Source organism: Anser anser (genome assembly GCF_964211835.1).
Source record: "Anser anser genome assembly, chromosome: 2".
In the NCBI taxonomy this organism is placed as follows: domain Eukaryota; kingdom Metazoa; phylum Chordata; class Aves; order Anseriformes; family Anatidae; genus Anser; species Anser anser.
Window position 1 is genome coordinate 146716114 of NC_139721.1, and position 23691 is coordinate 146739804.

The window sequence follows — 23691 nt, forward strand, 5'->3', positions numbered from 1 at the left end:
TAATTTTATTTTATTTTCTGTTGTTATAGTACTTTCCAAATATCTGACAAAAAGAAGCAAAAATGCAGCTTAAAGTACTGACATCTTTTGCCACAAACCTGTTTCAATCATAGCTTGTCCTGGACTTTGAGTTCACTTCTCAGCATATGTAAAACCTAAATTTGGGAAATCATTTCAGCATATGTTTAACTTAAAATCTTCAAGTATTACTACTGTATACTGTGAAGAGTTCCTAGGTACTTTACTGCTATGTTTAACTGGGGCTTAATGAAAGAAGTAAATAAGATAGAAGTCAGAAAAGAATGTGTCTTTGGTTTGAGGTGCTTTCACTGTTGGTTTGGAGAATGTATTTCATCACTAAATAATTTCTGATCTTTGCAGAGTATTATGGAAATTGCTCCTTGATGCAGTGTCACAGATGGGATTGTTATGCTTTCCCACTGCTTCTTGTGTGACACAAATCAGTGATAACAATATCATGGGGGCTGGGGGAAACGTGTATGAAATTGTGTCAACATTGCAAATGAACTTACAAGCTTTTCCTTTAAAAAATTTTTTTATTTTTTGCAATTTGTGCTTTACTGCTTACAGTATAGTGGCAATGTTCTGGATCACTTCAGAAATGTATGCAGCAGTTCTCAAGCAAATTGTGTATTGAGAGACTGAGTTTTCAAACAAATGTCACCCTAACCACCATTTTTTTGCGTATGGGAGTTGTAGGTGCTGCCACAGGCTGTGTTTTCTATCTCATGTCACTGAGTCACATTGCAGACAAACAGCGAATAAATAAGAACACTAACAAAATCAATTTATACCAAAGACAGCATTTCCATTTTACAACATACTGAGACTGGTCATGCTTTTCACGTGAAAGTTCACAGTACAATCGTGCAAGAAGGAGTAACTGCTAGGTCACCAAACTGCTCACTGCATTACTTGGTAGTAAACAAGTATTTGCTTCATAAAACGTGTCTCTCTGTTAAATTCCTGCCTTGAAAGTTTTATTTAGCCAAGAGGTTGGGGTGTTTCATTAGGAGACAAAACATCTCTGTTTAGTCTTTTTGTTCCTTCTTGAATTCAGTTTGCTGAAAAAGCTCTGAGTTGTACAGAGTGTTACTTGTTTAAATTAGGGCTTTCCTATTCATATAACCTTATTCTATTTCCCTGAAAAGTTGCTTTAGGCAAGCCAAAATGGGATCTTTATTTCACACAGATGAGATGTAAGGTTCCATATAGCTCTTCTGACTACAAACATGGCAAGCTAGACTGCAAATATTTTCATTCCTACAGGCAGAAGTCACCCTAAGCTCCAGTTTTGCCTTCTACACTCTAATATCCTTTGATGCAGACTGTTTATAAGAAATATCTACACTTGATTGATTTCTTTTTTTTCTTTTTTTTTTTTCCCCTAGCCTCTCTCATATCTGTTGATAACACATCACTGAAAGAGGGAATATACATAATGAATGAGCTATTAAATTGCAGGATCCTACTGAAAGACTGCAAGAAACTCAGGCTTTTCCAGAGTGCTAACATGATTCATACTATATGTTTGCATGATATTGGCAGCTATAAGACTTGGGATTATTTTAAAAGGTTGTGTTCTCACATATATTTAAGTATTTGTCATTGTGGGTCTTCATGGGAAGTCTGTGTTTAAGTTGTACAAGAGTACTACAGAGAAATTCTTATTGGTAGCAGATCATTTGGGACCATCCACTTCCATCTCTTGGCTTCAGAACTCAAGAATTCTAGCTCCAGCCGAAGAGACCAAGACACAGCTTCATGCAGAGAATATTACTGGGTCTTTGAGCAGTGGTCACGGCTGGCCCATGGGGCCACATGGGTCATGGACACCTGACTCAGTATGCTGCACTGGATAAGCCGAAAATTTGAAAACTTTCACAGTTGTGATTTGTTCAAGGTGTTTTGCTTCATTCTTAGATTTATTTAACTGTTTTGCAACTTTTTAAAACAATCAGGCCAAATATAAAATTGACATATCACTTCCAAATCAAAAGTCAAAACATTTCACTTAAAAATATCAAAATTAAACTTTTAATATTTCAGATTCTTTCCCTCCTATTTTTCCGTGTGAAACGATTAAGAAAAATAATTTGAACTTTCCAAATACTCTTGCTCTGTTGATTGCAACTTGTTCAGAGAATTTTCTATTTAAGATAATAAAATTGTTACTCTAAAGTAGTGCAAAGCAATCCTTTCTCTACAACCAACAAGTTCTGCAAAACTGAGAGCCAAAAGGGCTCCCGGTGGCAGTCTGCTCTCATACTATCCCATACAAACAATGAAATGTTGCACATACTGAAAGCATTTAAAGTTCTAATTGTAGGTGTTTTCAAGTAAACACCTTGCTTTAATATTTTGTTTTTATTTGCACCATTGCTTATAAGTTGAATACTCCGCTGCAGTGCTTGGAACACAAACACAGCCGTGCAGAATGAGACCTCTGTGGAAGCAGAATTCGGATGTGCTTTCAGACAAAAAGATAACCTGGTAAGCCCAATTACAAAATGCAAGGACTTAAACCAAGGACTGGAACCTGCAGGGTTTTCCTTGTGGGAAGAGTCCTGCATTTAAGTGGACTGGTGCAGATTTTGCTCCATCTCTTTTCCAAATGTGTCAGTCCTGAAAGCAGCAACAGCCTACAGACTCATGGTGCATCTACATGGCCAGCTGAAGCCTGGGAAATTCTTCCTATGCTCCTTGCATAAACCTGTGTTTCAAAGCCATTAACATTACAGATCACAGTCTTCATTTTGCCACAATCATAGGTTGGTGAATGACTGCATCACTCTGCAAGGAGGATCTGTACCTTCCTGGAGTCTCTGGGATGCACTTGAGTGCAGACCAGTATTGCCAGTGGAACTTCTGGAACTGGAAGATCATCATTCAGTTCCTTTTAGACTCTACAGACAGCCCATATTTGATGCCAATAACTCATGCAATTGCTATGAACAGCAAACTGGGATTGTTAATATGAGGTGATGTTTCTTGTCATCGTGGAATTATGCCATGAGATTGTTAAATGGCACTGGAAGCCAAAGAAGAATGGAGTTCAAAATCCCAAATATTATTCTAAAAGCACTATTTATTTTAATAACTGTGAGCTCCGTGTGAGGACCGTTACACCAAATAATGTGAAGAAAACTCTGTGGCAGACAGGCCACAGCCTGTGCTGAAATCCATATGGCAATGCCAGCTAGTTTCTGACAGATATTTACCTAGGCTCCTTTCAACATTTTCTTGATGTTCTTCAGATGCTGTCGGTAGCTGAAAGGTTTGTTCAGTGTGCCTCCAAAATTCCCGTGCTCCAACATTCCACTGAGCTCAGTGGTTTGGATACCAGCAGAGCTGACCACCTACAACCAAGTCTTGCAGAATGTTATGAATGGATCCCAAACAAAAATTGGTTATTTCCAAGCAGCCCTGTCTCACCGTAGAGAGACATGCAAACAAGTAAATAAAAAGTCAGTCGTTCCGAGCCCAAGAAATACCCGTCGGAAGGCTATGAGCATGTGCAGAATAGAAAATAACTGTGAGCCCAGCATGTTAAAGTATCAGATGTACAGAGCGTAAATTATATAGTTAATCTGACTTCTCACAGTAAGTGGGTTTACTACGAGCTGTGCAGCTCATCTGGGCAACATATGCTCAGAAGGTCTACCTCTGTGGAAGTACTGCATACTTTGTGGAGCTGATCTGCAGTGCACAGTGATGTGTCTAGGATTTCTAGATATCCAGCAGCTCAGGCAGAGTTGCTATTTTGGTCAGGCTGTACCAGACAATTGTCAGTATTCTCAAATTCTGCCTCAACTAAATTACCAAGAACAACAACAATAAAAGAAAAAGGACAGATCTGGTGAAAACCAGATGTATGGTAGGTAAGAAGGAAAAAAAAATATCCATTCCTGTATATTACACATTTGTTGTTGACCTTACACCAGAGCCCCAGACTGCTAAGTCATCTCCTTAAGACCTGTGAGACATATATTTATAGAGGAAAGTATAAAAGCATGCAGAATAATAACCTGAAGTGTTAAATAAATGTCAAATAAAAAGTTAAATAAATAATAAAAAAAAAAGCTTTAAATAACACAGAACTCCAATTCCACACGTCGTTCCTGAGCAGAAAAACCCGATACCATTGTCAGATCAGGGAGTACGGGCTGGACAGCCTGGGCTAACCCACTTCAGTGTGTGCAGTTCCCAGGGACTCAGCTTGAAGAAGTGCACACTCAGCAGCCACCTGAGGACTGAATGTGCTCTGCAGTGGCCATTCCTTTCTCACCAGTCTTTCTCCTTCACAGTTGGAGTCGCACACCCCACGCTGTGAGTGAGAAGTTCCCGAGAAGCTGGGTGAGTGCGGCGAAGCAGGTCACCTGAAGATGACATGTTCTGGGCCACTAACCCCATTCATTCCTCCAGGATTCCTTTTCCTTCAGCTACTGTCTAGTGTTACTGCGCTCGGTATTGATTGCCAGGGCACTTGACTTTTGGTTGTCTGAGGAGAACGACTCACTGGAATGCTCCCCCTGAGAAAATCCATTTATATATATGTATCTGCGTACCTCTGCACATGTAGTTAATACGTCCTGAAAGCCTACATAAGGGAAACCCACAATATGCCGTTTAGGTGTAGCACAAACGTAACTGCTCTTGCTTCATTAAACATTCACTCATAACTTGCAATTCAATTCCATCACCTGAAATAAAATACTCGAGACAACTGTAAACTAAATGTCAGGCCTCTTTCTTGTCAGAGAAGATGCCTTTTCCATTCAGCAGAATTAATCAACTTATCTTACTTGAAAAGTATTTTTTTCTGGAAAACTCCCAGCGAGTTAGCTTTTTAAAGCTGTCTTATAGAAATTCAATAGAAAATAATATGGGGTGATTCAGATGGAAAGGATCGAACAGTGGGATATAAATCTTGATGTAAGACTGCAGATGTTTTAAATACTAAGATTTTTAACCCTGATTTTCATCGATGTTATACCAATGATATGAACTAGCAGAATCAGACTTGTAGTAAAGAACAAAAAGTCTATTTCAATTCAGTGCATGAATTTGAAAATAAATCATATGCTACAGCATAGTTTTCTTCGAACATCTTTTTCCAAAGCCAATGGCTTCATGGTAACGTAATTTAGGTGATGAGCATGCTTGGATAAATGCCACGTGGGCCACAAACTATCTGCTCCACCGAAAGAAACTGCTGCCCCAACCTATCCCAGCTTCCTTCGCACCCACCATTTTCATTTTTTCCAGTGCAGTAATTGCAATAGCACTGACATGATTCAGGACTTACTCCAAAATTCTCTGTAGCTCCTTTCAGAAAATATATGGGGGTTATACACTGAAAGTATCTCCTGACAAGCAGGAGATCTTTTCGGGATTATATTGCCCTCCCCTCTCCCCACCTGCCCTTTCCCTTCCCTTTATTTTCTGTTGCTTATGAGACGGACGGTTATTATCAGTTTATTATTACTGTTTTTCCACAGACTTTCTCAAATGTCAAGTGAATCTGATCTGGAGTTCAGGCCCATAATTACACTGGACTGACTCCAGGAACTCGTAAATAAATCGGTGGTGGCTGCAATGGCTGCCAGAGCTCTGTCATTCTGCTCTTCCGAGGGTGGACAGAGGCTTTGGCTGTTTTCTAAAATTCTACACTTGCCCTTGAGTTTTTCACACCTTCTTTTAAACGACCCTAGGCTTCCTCGCTCCAGTTTGGCATAGCCTTAGGCAGGAAGAGAAAGCTACTAGCCTGCCACATTGTTGAATGCACTCATTTAGAAAAGCAGTTGAAATGCAGATTGTTACTTTTTTTCTGCTTTCTCCACATGTGGAAACCTTGCAGGAATAGACATATTTCTGCCTCTCCCCTCTGGCCTCTTTGCTGACATTAACAGTTTATGCTGGGCTCTACACTGAGGCACATCTTTGTCATAGCACATCGACTGTGTTGAGCTACAGAGGTCAGTCCCACAGCTTCGCAAGAAAGTCCCTTAAGCGTAGAGACGCCTGGATTTGAGTTTATGGACTGAAAAGAAGCAGCGGGCACAACATTCATTCACAGATCTGGCTTACTGAAGTCTGGTAAGTTGACTAGTAAAGCTAAATGTTATTTTCAAGCCTGTTTCTAATCATATCGGTCCATATGGAGCACAGCATCTGGTTACAGATGGAATCTCCACCCAGTGTAGGGTAGAACTTAAAACAATGCTACAGATGTCATCTTCTGATAGCCCTCAACACCTTTTCCCCCCAAAAAATTTCAAATAAACTACTTCAGCACATGATGAGAGCTGATTTGGGACAGGAAAACGTTCAGAAACCGGTTCCTTTGCACCGACCTCATCTGCAGTTAAAACTAGCCCTGTATCAGCCATTGAACGGCGCAGACGTCAGTGCACATCACAGCTTGCTTTATCTACAGTGGGTTTGTACCAGAAGCTACAATAATTCCTGAAATCAGAGCTAATCCTGAGTGCAGACAAGACTTCAGACTACCAACCAGTTCCAAATGTTTTTAAGATGTGAATGCTTATATGCTGCCAGTGTGACTGAGATGACCAATTCTTTTCACATGGCTCACTCAAAGGCAAGCAAACAATAATAGTATTTCATCAGTGACAACCTTGTTCGTTGTCATACCAATCACATAAAGGTAAAAGTTGCCTGACTCCTTTAAAATAGATTGAGTCACTGTGTCTTCTGCAGGGTACTTTTCAAAACAAAGCAGATACTTCATGGAGTGAAATACACTGAATTCTTTGCAGAAGAATGTCATTTCTTCCCTATATCAACCCCCCAGGCAGCCCCATTGTTTAAATAAGCATTTGCTTGTGCCCCAAAGTACAGATGTTTTTGACTCCCATCATAAATCAAAAATGCTTGTGTCTAACATTAAAAAAGTAGGGAAAATCATCTTTTAAACTGACATGGATTAAGACGCTTGGTCTGACCCAAATTACGTTTCTTTAATAAACTTAATTCTTTCCTGGTTCTGCTGGGAACAAAAGATTCCACTATATCATTGTGCCTCCCTCTCCTCCCCTGGAATTCCAATCAATCTTTTACTCCTTTTTAAATGTAAATTTTAAATAATCATGTATCTGGATCATGGATTAAGTCTGCAGGAGAAAAACCTCTGGCAGAGGATGGCAGGGACTGTGCCTAAAGCTAAATCCAGACGAATCAGATCTGAACTGGGGTAAAAACAGAGCTCTTGGTAAATGGATTGCAGGTTTTTGGTTGTAAAAGTTCCATCAAGAAACCATTCTGATATTTGAAAATAAATAAGGACAGTGTTGTGTCAATCACAACAGAAGCAAACTTAATATTCAATTCCTTTTTTTTTTTTTTTTTTCTTTTTTCCCACTCTGACAATTCTCTCAGGCCTGTTTTACAGGGCATTTTTTACAGGATCAAAATTCCTTCTCTAAACCTTGACGATTTTAGTGAGAAGCTGCTGCCTCTTTTTATCCTTAGGGAAAGTGAAGACCTTTCATGGTTTCAAATAGGACGACATGACTTGTGTTGAAAGGCAGCAGGATAAGTTATACTTTTAAGGTCACTTTTCAGTCCAGGATTTTGAGCCTTGCTACTGTTTTGGTCTGTCCTCCTTTCTGTGCTAGCCTTCCTTCTCCTCTCCCTCAACCAGACTGGAATGACATGTCTACGCTTTCTATTTGATGTGGGTTTCATGTATCTGCTGCACAAAATAATTCATAACCACTAGGCAAAAGGCATGTGCCCACACCACATCGTTATCCTGCAATTAAGAAAATTCTCCCTGCCACAGAGCTATAAAGCCCAGCAGTGTTTCGAGCTAAGCCCTCAGTATTCAGTTCAGAACTCATCCAAGGGCAGGGAGCTGCTGGAGTGCTGCAGATATTTTGTAGCGTGCCTTGTGAGATACACTTGGGGTGTTGACGTGAAATTTCCTTGGTTTGCCTCGCTTTAGCGTGTTTCCACACCTGGAGATTTCCCTTCTGCTTCTCTGCACAGACTTCGTGCGGATGAGGAGAAGATAGCTCTGCTCGTGCATATGCAACTGACAGGAGAGAATGAGCTATTCTGCCTCGTCCCATGTGCTCTCTGCCTGAGCTCTCAGGTTTAACACACCCTACAAACAATTCTCCTTTTGGTAATTCTTTTTGTGGTCACGATTTGGGTTGCTTTATGAGAACAAGTGAAGCAGGACTCATTCTCCACGTAACACACTTCGGGAAATGTTTGCCTAAACTGAAAGATTAGAGCGAGTAGAGGATTAAAATAAAAAGAATGACACTAAAATGACACTAAGGACGATACTAAAATGCGACACTAGGGATGATACTAAAATGATACTAGGGATGGCACTAAAATGGTACTAGGGATGATACCTTCTGGACTGCTTAGCCTCAGAGAACTTGGATGCTCTGCTCACCCTGTACTGAATGGACAAACACCTTTGACGCGCTACTTTGGTAAGGTCTACAACATCATAGACGTTTCCTGCACCTTCGTAACAATGCCTTGACTTTGAACCAGCACAGCCAGGAAGGAAAATGGTCTGAATTTACTTCAGGAGGGGCGATGACTTTCTGCACCCCCTGCTCCTGGCCCCACAGGGGTCCCAGCAGCAGTGTGGGCACGGGGCTCTCTGAGGTGTCCCTCTGTGGGGCTCCTGGGGGGCTTCACCCCACCGCACTCCCCAGCAGCACTCCGTAACACCGTCTGCACCACCCACAGGGGCTGTGTGCGCGTTAACGAAACATGAGGGGAACACGAGGGGGGGCTCTGAGGGGCGCGGCCCCTTTAAGGAGCGGGGCAGCGCCTCCGGGAGGCGCGCGGAAGCGGGGCGAGCCGGGCGGGGGGCGCGCAGGGGAGGGGGCGGGGCCAAGGCGGGGAGGGGGCGGGGCCAAGGCGGGGAGGGGCGTGTCCTACCCCGCGCTGGCCACGCCCCCTCTCCGCCTAGCCCCGCCCCTCGTCCCGCGTGGGGAGGGGGAGGAGGAGGAGGAGAAGGGGGAGGAAGGGGAGGAGGAGGAGGAGAAGGGGGAGGAAGGGGAGGAGGAGGAGGAGGGGGAGGAGGAGGAAGGCCGCCCCCTGCGGAGGGGTCCCCGCCCCGCCGGACGGAGGCGCGGACGCCGGAGGCTGCTGCCGCCCCCGAGCCGCGGGCTGCGAGGTGAGTGGCGGCGGCACCGGGGACGGGCTGCACCCGGGGGCTGCCCCCCGAAGCCCCCCGAGGCTGTGCCCGAGCTGCAGCGGGACCCCCCCGCCTGCCGCGACCCCGCTGGGCGTGCTTTGGGGAGGAACAAGTGTTGCGCTCGGCAGGACGGGCAGGTAGCAGCGCGGTGCGGAGGCTCCCGCGGGGCACGGGCGCCCCGTGCCGCTTGCTGGCCGCCTCTTGTGCGACCGGTGCCGCTTAGTGCCCGCACGTGGCCGGGGGTTGGGGCGCTCCTGGGGGAGGTGGAAGCGGTCCCCGCAAAGCTCGGGCGTGCTCGAGTGGATCGCTTGGCAGGCTGGGTGCGAGTAGGAAGTGCGAGTTACCCGCTTCGTTTTGATGCTTTTGTAGGTCCTCGACAGCTGGCGGTGGCGTCGCTGACCGCTCTTAGCCCAGGTAGCATCCCGTGACCCGAGGGGTAGCGCTCTCCTTCGGGTGGGCACGGCCGGCCCGCTGCGAGCCGTCCGGTAGCGTACGGAAAGCGTTCCCAGCCGGCCCGGTTATTTTTATTGCGTGTTTCTTTAGGAGCAAACCGAACTATACCGTGCTGAGAAATGTTCTCAGCCTGCAGTTGTCTCAATCTCTCGCGTTCAGAATGAAAACAAAAGCCGCTTCGGAGTGGAAGCCTCCCTTGACAGGCTCACGAAGCCGGTGGGGTTTGTGACAGCGGAGCCGGACGCAGCACGCTTCAGCGTTACCTCCAGCTGAGGAGGTGCCGTCCTCAGGCTGGGTGCTGCCCTGTGCGACCTGCAGTCCCAGGGGTCCGCCAGCCTGTGCCTGGAAGCGTGGTCCACGCTTTCCTCTTGTGTTCGCGGAGAAGCGGTCCTGGTGTGCACCACGCCTCCGAGAGACGGAGGGGCCCGTTGTGGAGACGGGAGGAAGGGGCAGTGGTTCAGCTCAGCTCCTGCAACGCAGCCCTGACAGCTGTTCCCGCCGCCAGAAATTCTTGCCTGGTATGGCATGCTGTTTTCCTGTGCCTCTTGAGGCTCCTGTGCCCCTTGAGGCTTCAGTAAGAGGGTGTTGGCCTGGCCCTTCCATGCATCTGCCGTAGGTAACGGCGTGGGATGCACAGGAGTAGTTTGCTCTGTTTCAGTTCTTTGTTTATCTGCCTGGAGACTTTGTTGGTGCTGTTGTATTAATGAAACGAGATGCATTCAATTATTTTCTGTACTGTCCCGACAGGAAATGTGTTTCAGCTTTCACTTTAAATGAGGCAAATAAGAGTTAAAAAGCTGTATCGTAGTGTGGATGTGCGTGCCTGTCAGTTTATCTGGCCGCGATACCATTTTTAACCTCACTGATGCAGGCAGGACCGAAGCGTCTGTTCCGCACAGAAACTTTTGAAATTACTACAGGAAAATCGCGTGCCTTCGAGCAGTGAGGTTCTGAACAAAATTCCTGTCTTCACGTGATTGTTAGCTTCTGCTAGGTGCAGCCTGAGTGTATTCCGCTGGGGGAATCGTTTCACACTCTTTGTTTCTATTGAAAACGTATAGTTTTCTAACCGCGCTGCTCAGTTCTGTGTGGATGCAAACCATGCTGACTCATATTCTGAACTGTTGCAGCCTTGCTCCATGTAAACACAAGCACACTTCTAAAATATTTAATTTGTAATGTCTTCAGTGGAGAGCTATCCCACAGCTCCTGGCAAAATTCCCAGAAGCAGCAGATTCTGGGGTACTGGGAGTTTCGAAGGCCACTGGTGCCTGGTGGGATAACTGTCTGAACTGGTCGAATGTAGTTTATCCTGGCACTGGGACAGTTCAAACTGAACAGGTATTTAATCTTGCTGAAAGCAAGTCTGCTTTGAACAATACTTGGTATGTGTATAAGCGATTTAGAGCCTGTTGGGACATGGCTGTCAGGAGATCTACATGGTAGGGAAATCTTTGTTATGGCAAGTAAACTTTGGTGTGGATGTACCTCCTAATAATTTTTAAATAATACCTTTGTGTAGTTGTATTAAATGATTTGTTTGCCTAGTTCCTCCATAGTAAATAATGACAGTAATTGCTTTGTGAAAGAGCTGAATTTACATCCATGTGTAAAATGCTTGTTAAAGAGAACTTTTCGAAAGATGGAAACTCACCCCTCTGTTGATAGACATAAGCACACCCCGATCAGTCTTTCAGTGGAAATAAACTGTGGTATATGACTTGACTACAAAGAAGGGGAGCAGTGGTAGCAAAGAATGATTTCCAAGTACACTTATTTTGTCTGTACCTGGCAAGTACAGCACTGGAATTTTAAGATAAATACCTTCTCTTTTAAAGCAGCAAGTAGTTTACAGGAGACTAACTGACAGAAAATCTTAGAGACTGGAGTGGTGTTGTGGTTTTTTTCTTGATTGTGATCTGTCTTGGTCGAAAGAGTAATCCCTAATGGTAAGCGTGGAGAGTAAGTTGGGAGAGGTTCAGTGCAATTTATGGATGGTCCGGATCATTTACGTATCACTTGCTCATGCTGGTTGACTCAGTGCATTACTTGTAACTGTTAAAAATCAGCTGTTTGCCAAACTGTGCTAAGCTTCACGAATGTCTTAACTCATTCCAATATCCTGTTCTTGCTTTCGTTTTTACTTTTTTATTTTCAGAACAAGACTTCAGAGACACTGGAGTAGTGGGGTGGGCTCAAAGCTGGACAAGTCTGGATAGCAGACCTGGCTCAAAACTGAAGAAAAAGATGGTGCTCTAGAGCTCATTCTGAGGTCCTAGAACCATAGAATGGTTTGGGTTGGAAGGGACCTTGAAGTCCATCCAGTTCTGACCCCAATGCCATGGGCAGGTATGCCACCCCCTAGACTAGGTTGCTCAAAGCCCCATCCAGCCTGGCCTGGAACAACTCCAGGGATGGGGAATTCGCAACTTCTCTGGGCAACCTGTGCCAGTGCCTTAGCACCAATAAAGAATTTCTTCCTAATATCTAATCTAAATCTACTCTCTTTCAGTTTAAAACCTTTCCCTGACAGAGTCCCTCCCCAGCTTTTCTGTAGGCCCCCTTTATGTACTAGAAGGCTGCTGTAAGGTCTCCCTGGGGCCTTCTCTTCTCCAGGCTGAACATCCCCAACTCCCTGAGCCTGTCTTCATAGGAGAGGTGCTCCAGCCCTCTCATCATCTTTGTGGCCCTCATCTGGACTTGCTGCAATATGTTCATGGCCTTCTTACAGCCCCAGAGCTGAATGCAGCACTCCAGATGGGGTCTCACGAGAGCAGAGCAGAGGGGGGACAATCCCCTCCCTCACCCTGCTGCCCATGCTGCTCTTGGTGCAGCCCAGGATCCGGCTGGCTTTCTGGGCTGCGAGCACACATTGCCACTCATGTCGAGCTTCTCGTCAACCAACACCCCCAGGTCCTCCTCCTTGGGGCTGCTCTTCGTCAATTTTCTGCCAAGCCTATATTTATGCTTGTCATTGCCCTGGCCCAGGTGCAGGACCTTGCACTTGGCCTTGTTGAACCCCATGAGGTTCACACAGGCCCGCCTCTCAGGCCTGTCCAGGTCCCTCTGGATGGCATCCCTTCCCTCCTGCGTGTCAGCTAACTGCTCCACACAGCTTGGTGTCATCGGCAAACTTGCTGAGGGTGCACTTGATCTCGTTGTCCATAACTGACAACAATGTTAGTCCCTTGGAGATAGGAGACATCACTCCCTCTTCCACAACGTGGCACTACTAGCAGCTGTGCAGCTAGCACCAAGTGCAGCTGGAAGAGAAAATCTGTCTTTTTACCTCTACACGTGTTAGGGTGAGGGTAGCATGCCTGTTACTGCTTTACCTCCAGGAAGAGTACCATGCTGTAGCACGACATTGGTATATACCATATTTTGGTACCAGAAATATCTTCTCTGGAACTGTGATTCAAGGCTCTACTCTATTTTCCTCCCTTATTGAGCACATAGGTCCTATTTATGTGAGGAAATTCTTAGAAATATGGCTTAATTCACAAAAGGATTTCACTAGAAAGTCTGAAACTGAAGTGTATGGATGTGGCATTTTGTTGGGTAAGTGTGCAGAGATACACACTTGCCATTGACAGAGTGGCAATTAAAAGGGTCTTGCAACCCCTATTTCCAAATCCTTTCTGCGTTGGCTATTAGTAGCACTTTTCTATATAAAAGGGAAGGAGGTTAAAAATTGTGCTTGCATCTGTTTTTGTTGCTATGACAGCTGTCTTGGTCCAGTTTTAACTATCATACTCTGGATAGCTCTTAACTGGGATTTTAACTTAATAGTTATGTGCAGAGGAAGTCGAAGAGGAAATCTTTTGATGCTGTCTCCTTCTCTTGCTCAAAAAATCTTCCCTTTGAGTTGTACTGTTTTTAATCAAGACCTAATGGAATGTCTCAATCCACTGCTAACTGTTTTGGTGCCTAGCGTAATTAGAAGTGCTACAGTTACGGTATAAAATAGCAGCCAGTTTGTTAGCACCAGTTAATCATGGCTTGTCTTGAGCAAGAAAGATGGTACCACTGATACTTTGCTTCTGAGACTTGAAAACTGGGAAGATCACTTGAACTGAGGTGATGCAATTTTTGTGCAAGGTCACGTACAAAATCATGTACTCGGATGGCAGTTGTGAAACCAGGCAGCACTCCTTGCAACACGTTATCTCTTATTGCACAGCCAGCAGTAAACAAGGACTGGCCCTCTAGTGCAGGCAGGGGGACGTGTTGTCTTCAGGTACCAACTTACTTTTACACTAATGTGCAAAACCAGCGTAAAAAAGCTGTGAAATGGTCTATTTTATTTAAACATTGCTTTCTAGCACACCAAACGTTTCTTTCTCTCAAGTGAATAGCTAACTTTAGCAGTCAGTGTCTGTATTAAGAGTTTGCATGTTGCTGTCTTCCTGGCACTAGCTGGAAAATACTGTAATGGGAGAAACTTTTAAATGTTAGATGGCAGCCTGTTAGTCTGAATAAAGCATTTTTGGTAAGTGTTGGTGGTAAAGCAGAAGTTTGGAAAGCTCTATGACCCTAATCCAGACCTGTTTTAAAGGGCAACTTCTAATAGAGAATACCGTACCGTTTAGTCCAGTTGGAGGGCCAGCTGTCTATTTTGGAAACCAAGCTGCTGCTTTTTAAGATGAAAGCCATATTTTTGTGAATATGAACTCTTTTGTATCTGCTGGCTGTGCCTCGTCTGAAGGAAGGAGCAGCTGTAGTGCATTCGCCAGACCTGCATTTGGCTGTTGCTGCCATTGTGTTGTGTGTAAACATGTACCATTATTTTGGATCACATAGCAGCCTGTTCAAAAGGGTCTCGCATTCCCCAGCTGTTCCGCAACTTTTCCATCTCTGAGCTTGCCAGCTGCTTAGCACAGGCAACTGTAGCTGCATTTGCTTTTCTGGTGTTAAGTATTAGTGGAGATAAAATTGACTTCTTCTTGCGTGCTAGGTGCCGTGAGCCCCTTTACTACATCTAATGGACTTAAAGCAGTAGACTGTTCTTGCTACACCAAGGTTGTCACCAGAAGTTTTCTTTGCCACTAGGTGCACTGATTGCTTACAAGTCTTTTCCTATAGATTTGGCACAAATACGATATAAGGCAGTATTTACCTAGAGATGTAGATCCCATGTCTGTGGTAGTAACTAATCTAAAAGAAGCAGGGTATGAAAAGGCTCCCCTTACAGCTATGTCAACAGCTCTTTTGTTTCCCCACTTCTCTGAACAATGTTCAGTTTACCAAGGCATCTTGCGATCAGTTGTCAGCCAAGGCTTTTGCTTACCTATTCTTGAAAGGAGTTTTGTTTCAGTGGCGGCACTGCTGGGATCGGATGGCGAGGAGGAAGCAGGCTCTGAAATGCCTGGTACCTGCGGGTGAGGGACCCTCATCTGCATCCTGCCTGCTGGATCTTTCCACCCAGCCTGCTGCCGCTGCCGTGGAAGGGATAGGAAACATCCAGGAAAGCTGTTTGTGCTCTTTCCTCCACCAGTGAGTCCACGGCTATGTCCCTGGAGGCAGGGAAAAGCCAAAAGGCAGGCTATCTTCATGTGGTGAACTTCACCAAAAGTTTTGAACAGAGTAAGTTCCAGCACCCTTGGAGAAGGGAGATAATACATTTAATGCCCAGAGTTGTTGTTCTAACCACTTAACCTGTTCTACAATGTCAGTTTGAAACTTTGGGTAAGGAGCATATCCTTGGTTGCTGCAAGAGACTGTTAAAGGTGCGATAAAGCTAACTTTTCAGAAGCTAGAGATGGTTTCATTAACTAGTATTCCCTACAAAGGTATAAATCAGGCATTTTAGTGAAAACATACTGAATACAGTTTGTAGTTTAAGAATGTAAATTTGAATTTTCCTGGCTGTGTGAATCGTGGAATGGTGAAGGGAAGTGGAAGGGAGTGACTTGTGCGCTCTTGCTGGGGATAGCAGAAAAAGCTGCCTCTGCCCCAGGTTCTTAGTTACCTGTTTTAACTGGTCTGAAAACCCTATTATTCAGAGAGGAAATTTTGAGGTGGCTGCAGATAGATTTCTTTTTCTTCCTAACTGTTTTTTTCTTTCTCCAGGCATATTCTGTCCTAGATGGTCATAGCTTTTGTGTTCATGTTAACATCATTAAAGTAATATTCGTGTTTAATAGGAGGGTGACTGGCTTAATAATAGAGCATTGCCCTGTAAAAACAAAACAAACAAAAAAACCACGAGTCTTGTGGTTTAAGGTAACGAATTTCAGGATCCATTTTGTATTTCCAAATTGCTGAGATTTTGAACTTTGCCATTCAAATGCTAGTGTCTTAAAAGAAGTTAAAACACTGGCTGTCTTTGGCGAAATGCTTGCTCTTGTCTTCTGGAAAATTACTCTTTCACACTCTGTGTTGGAATACTAAACCAGTATTTGTCTGAAATCGTAGCAGAAGTACAGACCAATAGTTTAAAATTATTGTATTAATTACATAGTTAGGTAGGCTGAGCTAAGTCATTGATACTAACTTTTACACTACGTGTATAGAATAAGACACTACACGTCTTTTTTTTTTTTTTAAAGTGCTTTTGATTAATTCATAAACATCTTCAGAGTGAGTCTAGGGAATGGACATGGAGGAGTGGAACTTGAGAAGTATAAGAGGGTTTATCCTCAGTTGAGCAGAGAAGGAAGAGAATATCTGATTGATAAGAGGTATTAAATTATTAAAGGCTCTAAGAGAAACAATTATTTATTTTTCTTGGAAGGTGGTGGGAAGCCAAGTGATGAGACTTTTTTAATGGCACTAACTTGCTAAACATGTTCAAAGGAATGGGGCAAAAAGAAGGCATTACTCCCTCACCCACCTCCAAAAATAGTTCTTAACTGCAAAAATTGGTGGAAGTTCTGGAGACACATTAAAAAAAAAAAAAGAGCATTGCTGAAAGCATGTTGTTGTCTCTCTTATTTTCCTTTTAAATGAAAGGTTCTGCCAGTGTTGTTAAATTGGCTTAAATTTGCTCCATCCCCTAAAGGGGAAAATATTTATTTTAAAGTTTCCTCTACATTTAAATTGGCTTCCCAGGCAGTTTAAAGGCATGTCTGTCCATGCAATGCCTTCCAACTCTAGGAAAGCTGGCAACTGTGAGGCTTAGCAGAGGAGGAGACCTTGTGGACTGCACAGGAGAGCAGCATTTCCAGCAGCCCGGAAATTGCTGTTCTGAAAATGTAACTTGAGTTCATCCCTTCAACCTTTGCTTCCTTTTGCTGTTGTTAATAATTTCCTTTGCACAGCTAGTGGTAAGTGCTGCTTTGCCTGCCTCACTTTGCTGCTTCTTCCACTGCTCTCTGAAACTAAAAAAAAAAAAAAATACAGAATGTATTAACTTAAAATCAGCAACAGACCAGTGGCAGGTAGAGCTGCTTCCCCAGGCCTCGGGCTGATGTTTGCTGGGAGCTGTCATCTCCAACTTCGGCAATTTGTTTCTCTCCAGGCAGGTTATTGCAGCTCTTACCATGGTTTGATGTGCACAGTGGCGAGCTTGGGTGCCTGTTATCTCACAGCTCGTGGGTCTGCCCCGTAATAGCTGAGCAGCCCTGGGTAAGGCACCACAGATCCAGTTACAATTTTCTCCATCACTGGAGGATTTCAGAGTTTGGAAGTTTACTTAAAGCAAAAGTTGCAATAATGGACAAAATTGCCAAAAGAAAACAGAATATGTTTCCTGAGGTAATAGCTATCAGTAAGGATCTGGCATAATTCTCTCATCTTTTTAGGGTTTCCTGTTATAGCTTTGCATGTTCTAGATGCTTTGCATTGTTTGTGAGCCGCTTGTGAGACTGCGCCCTTCTTTGTAATCTTTTGCATCGAGGTGTTACATGCTAAAAAGTGACTGCTGCTGCTTCTCCCACCTCACTCCAGAAGGCTACTTAATTTATGTATTCCTGATTAGATTACACTGTTGGCTTTGGGCTTAAATTACATTAGGGTATTCTGTCATTTGTGGCTTAAAGTATGTACTGTGACAAATAGTACTTCAAAGGAGTTTGTACAAAGCCTGATCCTTGCAAAGCTCACAGAGTAAAGATTCCCCAGAACTCTGTAAACACCCCGACCGTGGCGTTGCATGCGAGCTCAAGTCCTGCTCACCCCGTGCGCCTCGCCCCAGTGCCCCAGACCTGGGGGAACCCCAGCACAGACTCGGATGCGGAGTGTGTTGTGTCTGTCCTCTTCCTGTCGTGTAGCAGAGCGCCGAGAATTGACAGACAAAGGGTTTGGTTATTCTTAATTACGCTTGTTTATCCTGTCTCCATAATATTTGGTGCTTGTTTGACTTTACAACTCGCATGCAATTGCCTATTTTGTATTGTTTTTGTGGGTTGGCAGTAAAGTTGTTCTGGCTTCCCACTCCAAGCAAAAGCCTGGAGTATGGAAAGTTGTTTATATGGATTCCTGGTATGGAATGCAAGCCTAATTCTTCCAGGTTGAAATAAAATTGCTGTGAATAAAATTAACTTTGAATTTAAATGGCATTGAACCCAGATAAACAACTTCCTAGGGCTGGTGCTAATAAAAGCTAACTGTAGCATAACTAACTGCTGCTAGGTATGCCTTGCACGTTCTTAAAACTTGCAGTTTGAGGGTGATGCCTGGACATTACTTCTGTAATAAACTTCACGTCTGAAATGCACAATGCGTTGTGCCCTGCTGGGATAGTTCAGGCACAGATAACTTGAAGGGATTTGTGTGGGCAGGGAGGTGGCAGGTGAAACGTTACAGGTGAGTTATAAATTGCCATTCCGTAGTTTGGGAACCCAATCTGCCTTCCGATTAGCAAGCTGGGATTTTGTTTCACGTGTCCTACTGCTGAAAACTTGACCTAGTAGCCTTTTAAAAGAAATCTTTAAGGCAGAGTTGGACTTGCTCTTTCTGGGCTGCCAGGAGGTGCTTGCTGGGAATGAGCTGCTGAAACCAAAAGGCAGGTATGTGTATGTGACATAAGGGAGCTCTGCATCTGAGTGCTTTTCTGCTGAACCTCAACCTGGCCAAAAAATCTCTCCAAATGCAATATAGAGAAGCAACACCTTACATACTGTCTTCAGGAATTGTGATTTCTTGTGAAATTCCTGGAGCAACATACATGTGTGCTGTCACGGTGTAATAGAAGGCTGTATCCTCCCAATCAAACAAATGCTACCCCATTCAGTCTCCTTTATGCAACGACTGACATGAGCGCTTATAATCGTGCCGGTCTGCTGAAACAAAGCAAGTGATCTTGGTGTTACAGAAGCTGGTTGCTCAAGGAAGCCCCCCAAAAAAACTTTTTCCATGAACAAGTTGGTATGAATTGGCATTCTTCCTTGCGCAGGAAACCACAAGTTCTTATTGTGGAAAACTTCTAGCTCTTGTAAAACAGGCATTAGTTTTGTGTACGAAAGCTGTGCAGAATGTTCCGGTGTTCTCGGTACAGCCCCTAGAGCTGCTGTAAGAAACTCTGCTGTTTTGATAAACACAAGATCACTTGCTCAGATGTTTGCAGTCTCGTGTTCACTGCGCACGTTGCTGTGGCTTGGATGCCTGTCAAATACCTACGAGCTTGAGACCATCTTTATTGCTCAATTATTTTTACCCCCTGAAGTCTCTACAGATGGCGGTTGTGGCAAGTGAACGTGTCTTACATAGAGCATTGTGTTCGAGTTGCTTTGTTAGGGTTTCTGAGACTGGCGTACTTGGAAATTGCCCGTTGTGGTTGGGTGGCTTCTGGGTCGGGGCGGCTCAGTGTGCACATGGATGCATGCGCACGTGTGCTCACACACACACACACACACACGTGCTTGTGCACACTCTTTGGCAACACTTGGCCAACATGTGTGTGCAATATCACCAGGGCTTGCATGAGTGGTGTGTATAGTGCCGGCTGGGAGCTTCAAATTCTGGTGGCTTGAAAAATTATGTGCTCGGTCAGTTCCCTGAAGCTATACCGAGCTTCCCTCTTCTTCTTTATGCTTTCTACTGATCAATTCTGGGTGTTCACCGCTGTTTTTCTCATCCTGAAGTATGACCTGGTCTTCTCAATCTCCTCGTGTTTTTTTTTGTTGTTGTTGGTCTGTTTTAATCCTTGTTCTGGATTTCCAATGACCGTTTTTTCAGACTTCATCTAATTTAAACCTCTCTTTGTTACCTGAGAACCGGACCCTAATTTTGTTCCTTTCTGTTCCACCCTGCTTTTTGTTCCACTGTCAAAAGTATAACTCAAATTACACAGCCCATTCTTTTTTTTTTTTTTTTCCTTTTTAATGAAAGAACAATGGATGTGGGTGTAGCAAATTGCTTAAGCTAGTGGTGATAAAAATGATTTTTTGCTTTGCAGAGCAGGCTACTGTTTGAAACTGATTTATCACATCATCTTCATTAATGTTTTATACTTTCTACTATTTTGGAGTGTTAGCTGGGCTGTCAAGCACTGGAACGTTACTGCTGCTATTTAAGGCAGGACATCTGTCATGATGTGTCTAGAGTCTGATTTCCCCAAGCCAGAACAATTCTTGCCTTTATGCTCTACCTATGTAGCTGTTGCTCTTTCTACAGACTAAAAATACTGCAAATAAATAAAGCTACAAAGAGGTTACAAGGCTCTTGGAAAGGCTGTGATTTCGGGGAGCAGGAACTTGCCAGTAGCTATTTCTTGTGTTGCCTGGACAATACCTTGGCAGAGTTTTAGCGTTAAGAATTTGCACAACCAGACCAAATTAACTTTCCCCTCTGGTCAGGCATAACTTTCTGTGCTGGGAGGGCGTGCACAAAATAAACTCACGCTGTGTTCTCTCTCGTGCTGCAGGCACAAGGGGCGCTGGGATGCGCCCCCGCAGCACCCTGCTGGTGTGCTACCCTCTCCTGCTTCTGGAAGTCACGGCCTGCATGCCAACCGCCTCGGGCTTCGGGACTCTTCCTTGCCTCGGTGCTGGCGGCCCTCTCGGTCGTGGTTTGCGTCCCGGCAGCTGCTCGGTTTGCACGCTTTCATCGTAGGTCCTAGTATTGCTGAATATTCCCTGCACAGCAGAGGGAGGTTACTCTGTGGAGCCTCAGAGCTTGTTTCTGGAAGGGGCAGACTTCACAGAGTGATCCAGAGAAATTATTTCCCTTCCCCATTGAAACCTTACTCTGAAAACTTTGTTTCAGAGGCGATTTTAATGAGCTTTGAAACCCACATCACAGTTCTGAGGCCAGCTCTTTATGTGCGCGTGTGGCTTTGCAATAACACCGCTTTGGGGATGAGCCTAACAGCTCTGCTCCTCCCGCTCCCATCCTTCCTTCCTGCTCCCGGCAGCATGCCTGTGCTGCTCCTTCTGGGCTGGCTCTTGTCTTTGGGCCTTTGCAAGCTGCCACATCTCCATTTCTGGTGTCGGCAGCAGGTCGGTGTTTGCTGTGCTACTGAGCCAAGGAAGCCCTGGGAGCTCTGGTGGGGAACAGGGACCAGTGCCAGAGGCATCAGCCTTGGTCTTCACGCTGGTGGTGCAAGGGGTGTGGAAATGTACAAAACACATGCTCTCCACATTTTTTTTTTCATTTAACTGTAGTGCATTTTCCCATCAGTAGTGGATTTTCCCATCACACCTTCGCTGTGATTTGACAAATTACAAGCTTTCAAACGGATTCTGAAGTAGTATTTATTTGATGCTTAAAATGCTGGAATCTGATTTTTTTTTTTCCCCTTTTTTCTATTTTTGTGGCTCCTTCACCGCAGACTACTTTTTACAGTTGTTTGTTTAAAGGAAGCTTTGTGCTTCGATCAGGGAAGATCGCAGCTGGGAGAGGCCAGAAGCTATTGCAGTCGTGTTGCGTGGTTTGGCTCTGTTGGACTGTGACTGTGTATGGCTACCAGAACTGTTCTCGATGGGAAACTGCAGATCCTTTACTTGTTCACCAGACTGTAAAGATGTTATGAGAACATTTTTTAAAGACAGCAGGAGTTGGGTTTTGGAGTTAGGATAGTCGTGGTGACAGTCTCTCTCTTCTGTACTTGGTGGGGTAAATTAAGGGGGGGAAATGGTAGGCGAGGAAGGAGATTCAGACTGGCTAGAAGTTATTCATTCTGCAGTTCTGCTCTACCTACAAGATCAGAGGTTTTGGGCAGCTTTGTTCAACTCCAAGTGCTTTAAAGTTTACTAGAGAGCAATATGTGCTGCTAACCTGCCGGCTTTGGCTTGTGACCATCAGCAAAGGCCCGCTTTTTCACCTAGTTTTGCAAATGGGGATTTGCTTTGGCACAGAGGAGGTGAGCATATTGTTTGAGCTACATAATGCAAGCACCTGGCCGGACACGATCCTAGCAGCGGTCGGTGCCCAGCCTTTTCTGCAGCTGCCCGGTGGTGGCACCAGTGCGTGTTTGGCAATGAGGGAGTTAGGACAACTCACGCGAATTTGGATTTTTAAACATCTCAGAAACAATTAAACACAGGGTGAAAGCTGTTCTTTTAAAATACTAATTTGAAACAAAAGAGTTACACTTAATGGGACATCTGGGTGGATTGTAAGTCCCAAGTGATCCTGACTTGCTAGAAGCTGCCAGCTGTTTCAACGATTGCTTGCGTATGCTGAGCTTGCAGCACTACAAGTGCAGCTTGGTAAGTTGTTTGGCAGTGCGCACCTACTGCACGGCAAGGGGTCTTGTCTCCCAAGACATCATCTTCCAGACCACGATCTCCAGATTAACGTGAGGCTTCGTTTGCAAAGGACGCCTGGGCTGGCTGCTGAAGGTGTTGCATTGCCCAAGTGTTGTAGAGAAGGCCGTGCTGTGCTGCCCATACATTCTCCAGGGTAATTCAGGTATGCATTTTTGACCAAAATAAAAAAAGACGCTATCTTTTTTCACATCTTAGCAAAACATTTACTCTTTTTAGAATAAATAGATTTTTTTTTTTTAATTATATATATACTTGAATTCTCCGTATTCTGGTAGTAGATGCACTGCTGCTGTGCAGAGGGAAGACTGATGGTTGTGTTAAGCTCCAGATGCAGGAGAGTGTTCTGCATTACAGGTGGATAAAATCAATTTCAGAGCCATCTGGCAATGAGCAGAGCTCGACTGCTTGACTGCACTGAACATCACTTGTATAAACAAACCTCGATCACAGCTTTCATTTTGAATTGGTTATAGCGCTGTCCTGAAAAGATTCTCATTAGTTCTTTTTTTTACATTATTATCTGGTGGCCTTATGGAAATTTGTGCATAATTCTGGATTATTACATAACTCAGCTCTGAGATTTAGGCTGAAAGTAAAGGCAATATCTTCATATCAAAGTCCGTGTTGTTCAGAGATGTTCCAGCGTTAATTGTTAACAGGAGTGCCCTCGCTGCTGAGCTGTGCTCGTTGTTCAGGTGCAGTTTCTGGTGTCTCACTGCACTGATGTATTTGACTTAAGAGATGTGACGTGGAAGACCCTTATCCAGAAATCTGCTGCTAGAATTTACTTGGGATTGGATTATGCTCGCAAATGTTACTGGCCGTTTTCTCCAGATTTAATTACAGCATCTATTTGATTCATTCTACTTAAATAGATCATCCTAATGGATGGAAGGGGAAGAAAGCAAGCTTTCTTTGATCTTTGAGCACAAGATCTGATATTATTTCACGGCAACCTGAGTACTGTGTTTTGTTTTTTAAATCCTCCTAATAGCTTCTGTGTTGAGTGCTGTGGTTTCAGGTTATAAAAATAAATAAATAAATAAATCAGGTTCTAATCGTTGTTCAGATTAAGCATGCATTTTTTGGTGCACCTGATTCCCAAGAATCACTGTGATGTTCCAGTGTTTTTAGGCACTTGAGAGGCTTGCTTCATCTTGTCTGTTGCCCTTGCTTCATTTTGCCTCATTCCTCTTTCTTTCTCGTTTGGCACTACCCATCTCCAAGACTTTGGGGGGGAGGGGCTTTCAACTACGGCTATGGCACTGGTGTTATAAGTAAGCCTTCAGCCTTGTTCTGTAATTGCTCAGTGAAGAGAGCTGTCTGAGGCGTCGCCGAGGGAGCTGAGATGCTTTGAGGAGCTGCAGATCA

The 23691-nt window shown here is 44.3% G+C and overlaps 1 protein-coding gene across 5 annotated transcripts in view; it reads left to right on the forward strand.

Annotated features, from left to right (window-relative positions):
* The first annotated feature begins 9056 nt into the window (after positions 1 to 9056).
* SVIL (supervillin) overlaps positions 9057 to 23691 on the forward strand; it is a 137458-nt gene continuing 122823 nt past the window's right edge. For 4 of the 5 annotated variants that reach the window (XM_083823226.1, XM_083823222.1, XM_083823223.1 and 1 more), the window contains exon 1: positions 9057 to 9193. The gene's annotated coding sequence lies outside the window, so the exon portion shown is untranslated. Of the gene's footprint in view, positions 9194 to 9298; positions 9352 to 23691 lie in introns of those variants that run through there. The other variant, XM_083823227.1, reaches the window with a different exon arrangement.